Source organism: Monopterus albus, unplaced genomic scaffold (assembly GCF_001952655.1).
Source record: "Monopterus albus unplaced genomic scaffold, M_albus_1.0 scaffold16.1, whole genome shotgun sequence".
In the NCBI taxonomy this organism is placed as follows: domain Eukaryota; kingdom Metazoa; phylum Chordata; class Actinopteri; order Synbranchiformes; family Synbranchidae; genus Monopterus; species Monopterus albus.
In genome coordinates, this window is record NW_018127896.1 from 2,915,907 (window position 1) to 2,928,342 (window position 12,436).

The window sequence follows — 12,436 nt, forward strand, 5'->3', positions numbered from 1 at the left end:
GAGAGGAGAGGAGAGGAGAGGAGAGGAGAGGAGAGGAGAGGAGAGGAGGAGGGGAGAGGAGAGGAGAGGAGAGGAGAGCACAGCAGAGCAGCATAATGTGTTTACATGATCCTTTGTGTCTGAGAGAAGCACAGAAACAAGGCGCTACACAAACTTACACAACACTAGAACAGTCCAGTGACTTTGCAGTCTTAGACTGTGCCCTCTGGACACACATGTCACTCCCCATCTATCTTGTGCACTGTGCTGGTAAAGCTCCTGGAGTCACTGTGTTTTTGATATAGGCTGAAAAACCAACTTGTAGAATCACATTAAACTTTAATCCTACAATAAGACTTTGTTCTTGTTCAGAATTATACAGTATTTTTGGTGTATTTCCTTAGAGGAAGAAAATGTACTGTATGGAAGCAAATGATCTTATCAACTACCTTTCTACCAAACTACCTAGTGTTTAACCACACTGAATCTTGAATGTTGAAGTTTAAACCTGCAAAAACAGACTTTATTGCCATAATTCTATACATATCTGTGAATAACATTTTAGAGACAGGTAATCATATGATCCACTGTTCTTATAAAACCCCAGACTACAGCATCATTAAATACTACTATTTAATGATGCTGTAAAACTATCAGTCTAAACCTATGTGGCTCAGATTCATCTGTAGAAGATTACCAGTTAATCATCAAATTGTGTGCCATTTCAAACTGTTACTGCGTTCCTATTAATAATAATAATAGTTTTCAGGGTTTAGAAAATTCTCCTGATAATTTCAAGTGTTTAGTTTCCACAACACTATATTACAGTCACTGAAATTCAGGTAGTTGCATTTCAATCTAAAAATCTTGTTGCTCTAATAGGATCAGTCAAATTTTGACTATGTATTTGGTAGGAGTTAAATATCAATAAGGTGATGCTGATGATACTAATTACTTTGGTTCTTCTTTGCTTCTGTATACTTCAGGGATAAAGTCCTTGTTGCAACAGCTGCAGGTTGAATTTAAATACATTTTAAAATAGTGTCTGTAATTTCTCTTTGATCATACAGTACATTCAGCTGCTCCAGTATAAAGCAATCTCGTGTTGACACACTTCTGACATCCGTGAGGTACATGTGATGCACTAGCCTGAGGCTAAAACTGTTCCTGTTTGTTGTAATGCAGTCATCTGTCATGTTGCTGAGAAACAGACTGAAGGTGATGTTTCTTAAATGTCTGCTCAGAGGCAGTTGGCTCAGTTTTGGAGCAGTTGCTTGTTTTTTTCAATGCCACACATAATATTTCAAACTCATTATGTAGACGTGTCTGTCTTCAGTGTTACCTAAACTGAGGGAGGAAGTTGGAAGATTTCATTGCAGTTTCTTTTCTTGTAGATGAGGAGGTGAAAATATCAAGAGGTGGCAAAGTTAACCCATTTTAAACCAGACATGGACTTAAAGCAGGAATTATGGGATATGTAGGCTGAAAGAGAGTGTGTACAAAATGATTCCAGCCTGGATTTGGTATTAATTTCTCAAATTTTTTCACTGAACAACAGTTAGAGAGGAAGACAGGTATACATATATATGGACCCTACATAAAGTGACTGTAATGAAATCTGGCAAACCGTAAGCTGTTGGCACAGGCTGCTCAGGCAAACCGGTCTGTCTGAGTCTCCATGCAGTAAGCTGACACTATGGGACATGAGCGATGCAGGCAGGACATAAACTTGTCTCTTCTTTTCTGTCTGAGAATCTGCAAAAAGTCATAAGTGCCAGATAACTGGTGAGCCACTCCTGGCTACACCAGACATTTAGCACATATCACTTGTTGTTGATCTCCTACTCTAGCTTCTTTACACTCAAATCTGTCCTTTAAGATATTTATTACAATATTCCAGAAAAGCAATACAGAGCTCTGGGTTCCGTCTCTATCTGAGGCCCTGATTCTAAACAGCAAAACCGTTCACCTTGCCTTCGGAACAAGAGGAACGCCTATCCCCTGGACCCAGTCAATTTATACAGTTTTGAATGTGCAAAACGTGGGTAGATCTGGCATCATCCGTGTTGTCCTTCATCCTCGTTCCTTGGTTGGTTTGTTGACCTCGTTCTGACCCCTCATTTGGTGATCTTGTCGCCAGGCAGATTTTGATCTGTGACATTCTCAGTACAATCCTATCCTGACCTTTCAATAGACAGTTTTAGAGGAAGGACCTCCTACATACGTCTTTATAAACAGTTAGTTGTTGTCTGCAGATTTAGGAAGAGCGCCAGCGTTGCTAGGAAGCCTGGTCTACTTCCAGGCAGCTATGCAACCTGGCCTTGTTCCTGTTTGTGGTTTCCTGTCTATTTCTTACAGCCTACACAGGTTCTGTTATTGTCAGCTCCAGGTCTCCTATATTCTTAAAGACAAGTGAAATGGTTAACTGAAAGGCAATTATAAAGCATATGATACTAAAATAAACATGTAGGTATATTTGCTAATGCAGATTATAATATTGATTATAGAAGGCCAAGCATTTCCTATACTATTGGTAAACGTTGATAATATAAAGCCAAAACAATAAGACCTTATACCCGCTCACAACTCTCCTTGCAGACAGTTTCAGTCTGCATCTGCGCTTGCTTCCTTCCTGTTGTTCTGAGTCTCTGCACTTTGACACATACTCACACACTTATCTTTAAAGCAGTTTTGCAAATACATAACATAGCACTATATTATTTTATCAAGAATTTCTTTATACACTGAAATGTCACATCAAAGTTTAGATTTAACGCACACTTAGCATGTTGTTTAACTGCTGTTATGCTTTAGTCTTCTTCTATCAATCTCTATTTTCTTCCTTTGAAATGTCAGTACTTTCTTCAACATGTACTGACGACACAGTGATACCAACACATATCTGTGGTTGTTTTCAAATACAGAGTGATGTTCTGCATACTGACAAATTAAGCCCTTTGCCATTTTCTTTAATTAACTATGATATATTCTCTCAGTCCCACTCGAGGAAAGCGCAGAAGTAGAAACGCATAATCATAATCAACCACCCCCAGCAGGAAATGCTTTATAAAGGCCAGTACCAAATGAGCTAGCACAACATATTTATGACAATAACAATACTGCTAATATAGTCCCGTGGCCGTAACCCAGTTTATATTACAAAAAAGTGGGAATGGAGCTTAAGCTGCAGTTCTCTTATAACTTAAAATTTCACTTCAAGCACAATAAACAATACCAAAAGACCTTTTAAACAAATGTGCAACAAAAACATATGCAACAATAGCAATATTTTCACACCTGTTTGAGCAGCACTCTCGAACCTCCACACACAACACAGTTTATACATTCCAGGAAAAACATATTTATTCAGATTCCCAAGATTCTGCAATGCTTGAAATAGATGAATCATCATCAGTTGAACCAAATTAATAAAATCAAACTGAACCGAAAGATCAGAATAATATCCAGCCCAACTACTCACAAATTTAAGACAAGACTGCCAGCCTGCGGTTTCTTTGTAATGTTCAATGGCCAAAAAGTTTCGTCTGAAGTCTCTGTATTTAATTTGTGTTGCATTTCCAGAAGAAAGAGGAAGAAAATGAAGCTGACATGAAATAGTTCTCATTAACCAACAGTGATGTAGACATGAAATCTACTGAACTGAAACTGGGGGTAATGACTTTTCGTTGCAATGATCATATTCATGTTCACACCAATCAAATGCCAAGAAGTTGGCTATTACTCAGAGGTACTTACAGCTAATACGTGAATGTATTATGCATGTCTTTAGAATGCAGATCTTTAGAGGAAGCTAGAGAAAAAGTCTGAATGGTTGAAAAATAGTGGGAAAATTCAATGAATTGTTTGACTTTATATGGTACACAATGACAAACACACCCACGGTGTCCATCTGAAATCAATGTATTCCTCCCACACAGGGAGTGTGGCACATGGAGGAGAAGTGAGCGAGGCTGTTGACTACCTGGTTATCTGGAGGGGATGGAGAAATGAGGGAGTGCAAACACTTACAAACCACAGCACCCACACACATTGATTATTATCAGGAAAGGGCTGAAGAGCAGGGAGCAGAGGAAGCGTTTGTTTGTTGTGGAGAGACGAGAAGGGCAGAGCCCTGGACTGCATGTAGAAGCAAAGCTGCTGTGCATTTCTGAGTCAAGTCTTGTGAACTGCGGCTGCTCAGCTTTCTGTGGTAGAAAATACAGTAGTGTGTGTGTGAATATAAATAGTCTGTGTGCATTTAATTAAGTTCTTCGCCCGTTCTCCACAACCACAGCATCTTCTCCACATAACTGCTGGTGGTAAAGTACCCATTATTCTCGAAATCATTTACATTTTTAATTTCCTTCTGCTAAAATGAATCTAGCGCCAAATCAATCATCAGTTCTTTGGCCTCAAGGCAGATGGAGGAGACTGGTTCGACATTTTGGGAGATATATTCGTTTGCGTTCTTACCGAGAGTCGAATGAAATAATTGATACCGCTGTGTCTGTGCGTAAATATGAATCCAAAGTCAGCAGAAGGTTTAGCTTAGTGGCAGCTGGAGGAAACAGCTAGTCTGGCACTGACAAAAGGTAAATAAGCTTACTTTCCAAAATGTGTATTTCTGTAAGAATATAACACTTTAAGGGCTCAGACAGAAAGTTGACTTTTCAGGGCAATTAATGGAAGAAAAAGCCTGCCTGCTCTGAAGTGTTGTTTAAAACATCTCTTCCAGTGACTTTCAGGTATGAAGTCAAAGTGCCTTATTTGGGTTCAAAAGCTCTTCATTCAGGATGTTCCCTTCACAGTCTGGCTGCTTTGGAGAACTCTTACAGCGAGAGGCCAGCGTAAGAGGCTGAAAACACCCCCTCAGTATCAGGACATACTTGCTTAACTTGGACTCATTTATTTCACAGCCACATCTTAGAATGATCTTATTTCCAGCACAGTGGTTGGTGGGAAGCAGTGCTGCAGCCATGTAGGCTCAGAAAGCTGCAGTCTCTAGTGTCAGCTGAAGCAGGATTCTTTCCAGAGGAGCACTCATAAATAAATCAGAGTCTAAAGACACAAAAAGGACTGAGATTAAATCATCACTCAACAGTCCCACACTGGGAGTTAATGTTTTTCTAAAGCCCTCTGTGAATAACTGAACGAAATTCCTTTGAGTTTAAGGCTCCTTTGTTTCTAGGACACACACGAGACAGGCAACAAAAACAGGTTAGCATATAAAAAGTTAATTTACAGGATGAATAGATTGTAATTAGTCTCCTTGTGTGAGCTAGATGATCGTCAGACAACAAATGGTGTCAATGAAATGTCTGAATTCTGTGCACCTTAAAAAAATAATGACATATTACTTCTCTCTGCAGAAATGTAAGCAGCCTGGCTGGCAGACAGTTAAATGAGATGGAGTTGATACAATCGTAAGGCTTAAAAAACTTTCAGTTAAAAGTATTTTCTCTGAGTGGAGTATAATTCTTTCACGCTCAACTCTCAGACCAGAATCTTTCACGGTTAGGTGCAGCGATGGAGGAAAACTCTGCTCTGCCTCATTTCCATAAATGGGCTATTCTTTCGAGCCATGCAGAGGGAATACATTTAGGAGAAAGCACTTGGTGAAAAGCCAGCTCCTCCTTGAAGGATTGAACTTTTGTTGTACTGCATTAGTGTTGCAATGACTTCCAAAATCCCTGTTGAAGGCAAACAGCACGCATGGAAATAAATACACGGAGTCAAAGTCAAGAATTCAAGAGGCAGCTGGCAGAGATGCTATTATTATTGTGAAGGTGTTACTATTTAGAGAAAATACTTTGCGCACATATAAGATAAAATAAAGCTACAGTTTAAAGAAGCTCTAATCAAGAATTTCTACTAACAGTGGATCAAATCTGTGCTCATGAAAGGTGCTGCTTGTTGTGATGACCCCAGACATTTTCAGGACTCATTACTCAAATTGGACTTGGAAATTCGAGAGACTGACTTTATTTATTTATTTATTTATTTATTTTTGTAATAGGCAATAGTCATTCAGAAAAAAAAACACACTGAGTCATATGTGTGTGCACTTACAAGTGAATTTGTTTGGCTACTGTGTCCTACTCAGTAAACAAACTCCTTTTAAAATGGTGAGAGATGTGTCAAATGACAAACAGCACACAATAAGGGAATTACTGGCTGCATGTGAAATGCACGTATATGTACAGTGTATCTAATCCGTGATAAAACACAGCAAATACAAACTACTTCAGAAAGAACAGTGTGCTCAGTAGCAACAGACATTCTTCTGTTGCACCTTTAGCTCTCATTACAGTGTTTATGACCACAAAAGGTGGTTATTATTGTCAGTAAAAAAAAGGTTTTATAAACTCTACAGGCCTACATGTCACTTGCCTAGCACCACGCGTCAGCCAACAAAGTTGGTGAGTAGCTGGCTAACACAGTGGACCATTTATGAGATAAAAGCCATAGATTTTCCTCAGGAGTTGGTGGAGAACAAAACAGAGCTAAGAGAACAAATATTGGACTTTACATTCATCAGGTGGTCCGATGTGTGCCTTCAAATGAATGGTTTGTAATAAGTAACTGTTTGCTACCAAGTTTGCTTTATAACTTTAAAAGATAATAAGCGAAAAAGTGTTCATGATGTGTGTCGGCCTGTGTCCACTACCAAAAAATTTGTTTCTGCCATCTGAACTATTAGCCAAGAAGGAAATGAACTCATGTTACTCCGTGTGAAAACTGAGAAAATCCAAAGACAACACGGGGAGCTAACGTCCACACACATATCCTTTGCACACACAAAGTCAAGCTGTAGTACAGAAATACATTACAAAATACAATAAAACACTGGGGACAGTTACAAATAATGCAATAATGCCAGTACCCACAGAACAGATGGTGAGAGCATTTACTGTAATGAAATCTTGTGTCCTCTCAGTGTGTCTGTCTTTCTCACAAAATTCCAGTGTTTCACCGCCAGATGGTTAGAGCTGGGTGTGAAAGCTCTTTGTAATAAACATGAAATAGGAAGTCCACATGCAGTGTGCACAATCGCCACACTTAATGTACAGTAGCCTGTGTACGTGTGCTGCTTCCAGCTGGCATTTTGGTCTTGTGAACCACTAGTGATGCAAATGTGAACACAATGTACATGGCATCATGTTTTACACTGCAAAGAGCACATATGTATGCAGCAGTACATACCTGTACAGTGTGTGTGACCCTCATCTGTCTGAAGGCTGAAAAGGCAAATCACAAACCATGTTTTCATTATTGTGCATCTTACATGTATGTTAATGTTTCTCATGGTTTTCACTGTTCTACACTTACTGTTCACAGTCTGCACACGCACTGTAACTCTCCATTATGCAATTTTAATACCCATATTTGCTCTTTTCTTCATCATGTTCTCTTTTACCTTGTGCTGTTCTGTCATTGAAAATCAATTTTCCCACAGGGAACTTTCATATTATTCTTTCTCGCATACAGTAATGGTCCATGCATGAGAAGTAATCTGTGAAGATGTTCATCCAAAAAATACTAAAAAGCAAATTATGAAGCCTGTGTTCATTTTAGCTCTGACCTTGACTTCACTGCAGACCTTTGCTGTACCCCCAGTGCTTTAAAGAAATAAATTATGTTTTTCTCATCAAATTTAAAGACGCATTGCAGCTTGTTTGGACTTATTAAATTGGTCAGAGATGAAAAGTGCAGTTCAACGGTCACTATTAGCATTAATTTAAGTGAATTCATCTTGAAGCAGACAAGAAATAAAAGTTAACTAGAACTGCAAAGTTAGGCTTCTTCTCTCCCTTAGTCCTCCCAACAATCATTACATGCAAATATATATATATAGTATATATAGTGTTAAAAGAACTGCACTTTAAAGTCAGACTGTGGAACAAATCTTTAAAGCAAACAGAGCTTATTGAATTAATACATTTGCACACTGTATAGCTTGTTGAATAACAACATCACATGTTTGTAGGCTCATCCCTTGGAGGTAAAAGGCAGAAAAACATTTGCACAGTGAAATAGCAGCTCCGGCATGTGACTCATGTTGAATGCCAATACTGCTGTAACGTCTCCACCAGCAGTCAAAGAAAAACAGTCACAACAAGCAGACTGAGAGCAAACATCTTTTCTTTGAAGAAGTAGTTTGGCATTTTGAGCAATATGCTCGTTTACTTTTGAGTTAGATGAGGCGAGAGCCAGTTGAGTGAACAGACTGGAAACTGGAAGCAACAGCTAGTCTGAAGCTAACTAACACGCTGCATCTCAACTGTTTAATCCAGAAATTGTTCTTTGTTCAGATTAAACAAATGAGCTGCTGTCAGTCAGCAGGATAATTAGTCCACTTTAGAGGTGCTTCTAGGCTAATTTGTTTTTCCTTTAGACAGAGATGTTTCCTCCTGCTGCTAATCTTCATGCTAAGACAATGTATCTGCTGAAGTAAGCTGAGCTAGCTACACAGGCTTTTATTGCTTTGAAAACAGGTTCATTTAATAGCTACTAGGTAGACTAAAGCCAGGCTAGCTGTTATTTCCTGTTTCCTTCATAGCAAAGAGGCAGTCAGAGTGATATTTATCTTCCCATTTGAATCTGAGCAAGGAAGTAAAAAAAAAAAAAAAAAACACATTTCCCTAAATGTCAAACTATTTCTTTATCAAGTGTCTACTCATTACACTTACACATTTTGGAATCAATTGACTGGTTAAACAGCAGAAACCAGAGGGAGTACTCCAACGTCATCCTCTTATTTATATGCGTGTTTCAGGTGCCACAATCTGAACCAGCACTCTCACTCTCCGTCCCAGGGGCCCAGCGCCTGTCAGGGTGATTGACAGCTTGTAGGCAACTCAAGTCAGAACCTCCCTGCTGGATTAGCCGGTGATGTCTCTCCCCGAGGAATTAAATTACATTTCATATGTCACTCTAAGAAAAGTGCCAAAATGTAAAATGATATTTTACTTAAGCAGCAAGGTGGGTAGAAATACCGGGTTGCTGAAAAGGGCGTCTTCTCATCTTTGCCGTGCAAGATGGATAGTCATAACGACAGCAGGTGTTATTTTTAAAAAGTGTTGATGAAGTGTGTACGCCCAACAAACCATGTCAACTTGGAAAAGAGGCTTTTACCCTCAGGGGATTTACCCTGGTTATATATTGGTTAGATAAAATAAATAAGAGTTTGATTCAGGGTCTCAGTCAACAAAGCACATCATGTAGTGCAGCAGTGTACAACAATTTGTCTCAGGCACCTGCCAAACTTCATTCACTGCCTATGATTTCCCCAAAAATGCATCCAGCGCAGAATCCATGAATGTGTTATTCTCCGTTGCATCACAGGACGCTGATATGCTCAGAGTGAGCTTCATTCTGTTTATGTCAGACTAAATCAGCCCCTAATCCTGCTGCTTTGATGTCACACTGAGGGCCGCACACCTTCATCTCTGGGAAAATGTCAGCAGTCTCAAGCCAAGGAGCTGCATTAGTCTTGATCTGAGAAATCCTTTGGAAGCTGTGAGGCATGTGTGATATTTTCTGCTTCTCCGTCCAAGTGCTGTCTGTGTGTGTTTGTAGGTAAAAGCCATGTTGTTTCATGTCAGATTTATATATTAGATGTATGTCCACCTTCTCTCTTCTTTCTTCCTGTCATTACACACATTTCTTGTGTACGTCTTGTCTGCGTACAGACTCTCTCTGTGAACACTGCCTCGTGCCACCGTGCCATGTGGCGTGGCCTTGGATATCACCATTATCATGATGAGGTGTCAACAAGGATGATGGACAATGTCTCTCCTCTCATCCTTAGTTCAGATTCTGAGGTGCAGAGACTTGGAAAACGGGAGCAGAGAAGAGGAAGTGTGGGAGATGTGGGCAGGATGACTGCATGACTTGTTTTGCCATCTCTCCCATTAACAGAGACATCAGCTGTGGCGCCACAGTCACAGACGCTGCTGCCAGGATGATCAGCCTGAGTTTTCTGATTCCCACTGGAGGTGATCAATACCCTGAAATTCTATTATGGCTATTGATGACAGCGGCGCCCATAACTGCCATCCACCAAACTGGATGAAACTGTCCCAGCATCAGTTTGCTTCAATTGTCAGTCCGAACCATTAACAACTGAATAACAGCACATCTGGTATGAATATGTATTTTCATGCATTTCAGCAAGAAACATTGAATGATCAAGCAAACAATTCTGTCACGTGAGTCGCTGAGGGTGGCTGAGAGCTAAAGGTTAGGGTGCTGTGAAAACTAAAATCTACTGCTGAAGTCAATTCACTTTAAATTCTGCCTTAGTTTTGACAGAATTCATCTGTCATTTTTTTAATCAGTTGTGAAGCATGTTGAAATCCACACTGTTCCACCCCTGTCTGACCTCCTCTCCACAGCAACACTGTCTGAAGCTCATGGGTAATGTAGTACTTACATCTCTCTCCATATATGCATGTAAAATGTGCACATCATATGTCACACTCAAGAGTCTGGTGATGGTGAGTCAATAAATATTATTTGCTTGAATGATCACCTCTGAATGAACTTTTCAATAAATATTACTTGCTTGAATGATCACCTCTGAATGAACAGTGGCACCACCTCTCCACATGGGTCAACAGAGAATCATTAAAACAGCTATGCCTCAGAGTGGCAGCAGTGTTTACACGGCCAGACAAATTCAGAATTTGAATCCAGCTGTGCTCCTGACACTAATTATGACCTTACTTTCAGACTGCCAGCCAATTATCGGTGTGTATGTAAACCTGAGGGTTTCCCAGTGTGAACTGTGCAGGAACTTGTGTTGTTTGATGTGCGCTCAGTCTCTCAGGCAGACTGGTAGTAGATCTGGATGAGCAGCTGCGTTCAGTAATTACTTTATCCGGTCGGGTATTCCTAATTAGAAAATCGCCCTGATGTCAGGAGGGGGATGAAATTAACTTCACTTTCATGACAAACACTGAAAAGCTTACTTCTGAATTTGTGAGCCACATACATGACAGTCCTGTCCTTTACACAGGGGGTATTCACTTGAACAAATTAGACAAGAGATCATTTACTGTAACAAATGACACCCCTGATGTGCACCTTGTTGTTACTATAATGAGTAATGGTGCTGTAATGATCAAGTAAATGAAGAGCCTGACACTCATTACCAGTTTTCTTAACATGGGACAGCTACTTGTAGATGCCATGACTAAATGGTGTGTAAAGAGTATTGATTTATTTGTCAGCGCCCTTGAATTTTACCTCTATTAAGCAGTTATTCACGGTTCTGGCCATGCCGCTTCTAGTTAACAACCTTGCCTTTTTCACATGAACGTGCGCAAAGACTGACAGGGAAAGCCAGACTTAGCAGAGCCAGGAGATAACAGGCCTTGTGGTACCAGCCTCAGGCTCAGTGAAGCTAGTAACCTCATGTTTGCCAGAGGTAGTTGAACTTGGCCCCAAGGGGTTGTAAATGATTTTGAGCTAAAACTAAAATCCATCATTCATTATGTTATTCTACAGAGTACAGATTTATGGCCACCTTGATTTTTTGACATTTGAAAAACTATATTGGTTCAAGACTAATTCAGAGAATGGGAGATACTTGCAAATAATATAAAATATGATGTGCTGGACATAAATAAAATCTTTGTTATGAGCTAATAGTCTATGTTTAGGCAACACACACAACTGATTTATTGCTGATTCAAATTGGAATTAATAATTGGTTATTCCTTGACTGAGCTTATGTGAAGATCATAACCTGATATTCATATGAGATCAAACAAGGAATTAAATTAAATGGTATGCAATTTATTTTACACTATAATATAATATCTTTCCCTTTCTATTAACTTGTGCAGCCTGTATAACCTTTTGTGCCATCCCAAGATTTTCACTGGCCCCCTCTGGCCCCCTCTGCAGGCACCACTGGCATCATGGTGGTCATGTATCATTAAGATGTGACATTCAGACTGATTTTCAGATTTTTCATTACATTTCTCTGTTTGTCTACATGTTTGGTGTCACTGTTCTAACACTTCTTCAATACTGGTGACTGAGCAAATGCTGTGTACTGAATCTGTCTAATATATTCAGAACATAACCCAAAATAACTGTAAACATTTCAAGGCACCAGTAGTCAACAGAACAAACACCTTCATTTGTGAATCCATGTTGCCGTAACAAGCCACACTTTTGCTTAATTTCTCAGGGAGCTTTGATATGAAGGGCAGTTTTAATTAGACAGCAAAGTGATATTTCTAATAGCAAGTTCAGTGTGACAGTAGAGGAATATTTTACACCCTGAGCGCTCCTCATATTAAATATTTTTTAGCTTTTTTCCTTCCCCTGCCCCACGGTGCAGCACTTGAATCCATTTCCTTCTGACAAAAACTTCAAAGTCTTTTGGAGGCCGCTGAAGTAACACAAATACAACCAAATGTTCATGAGAGAAGAAAATGCTCAT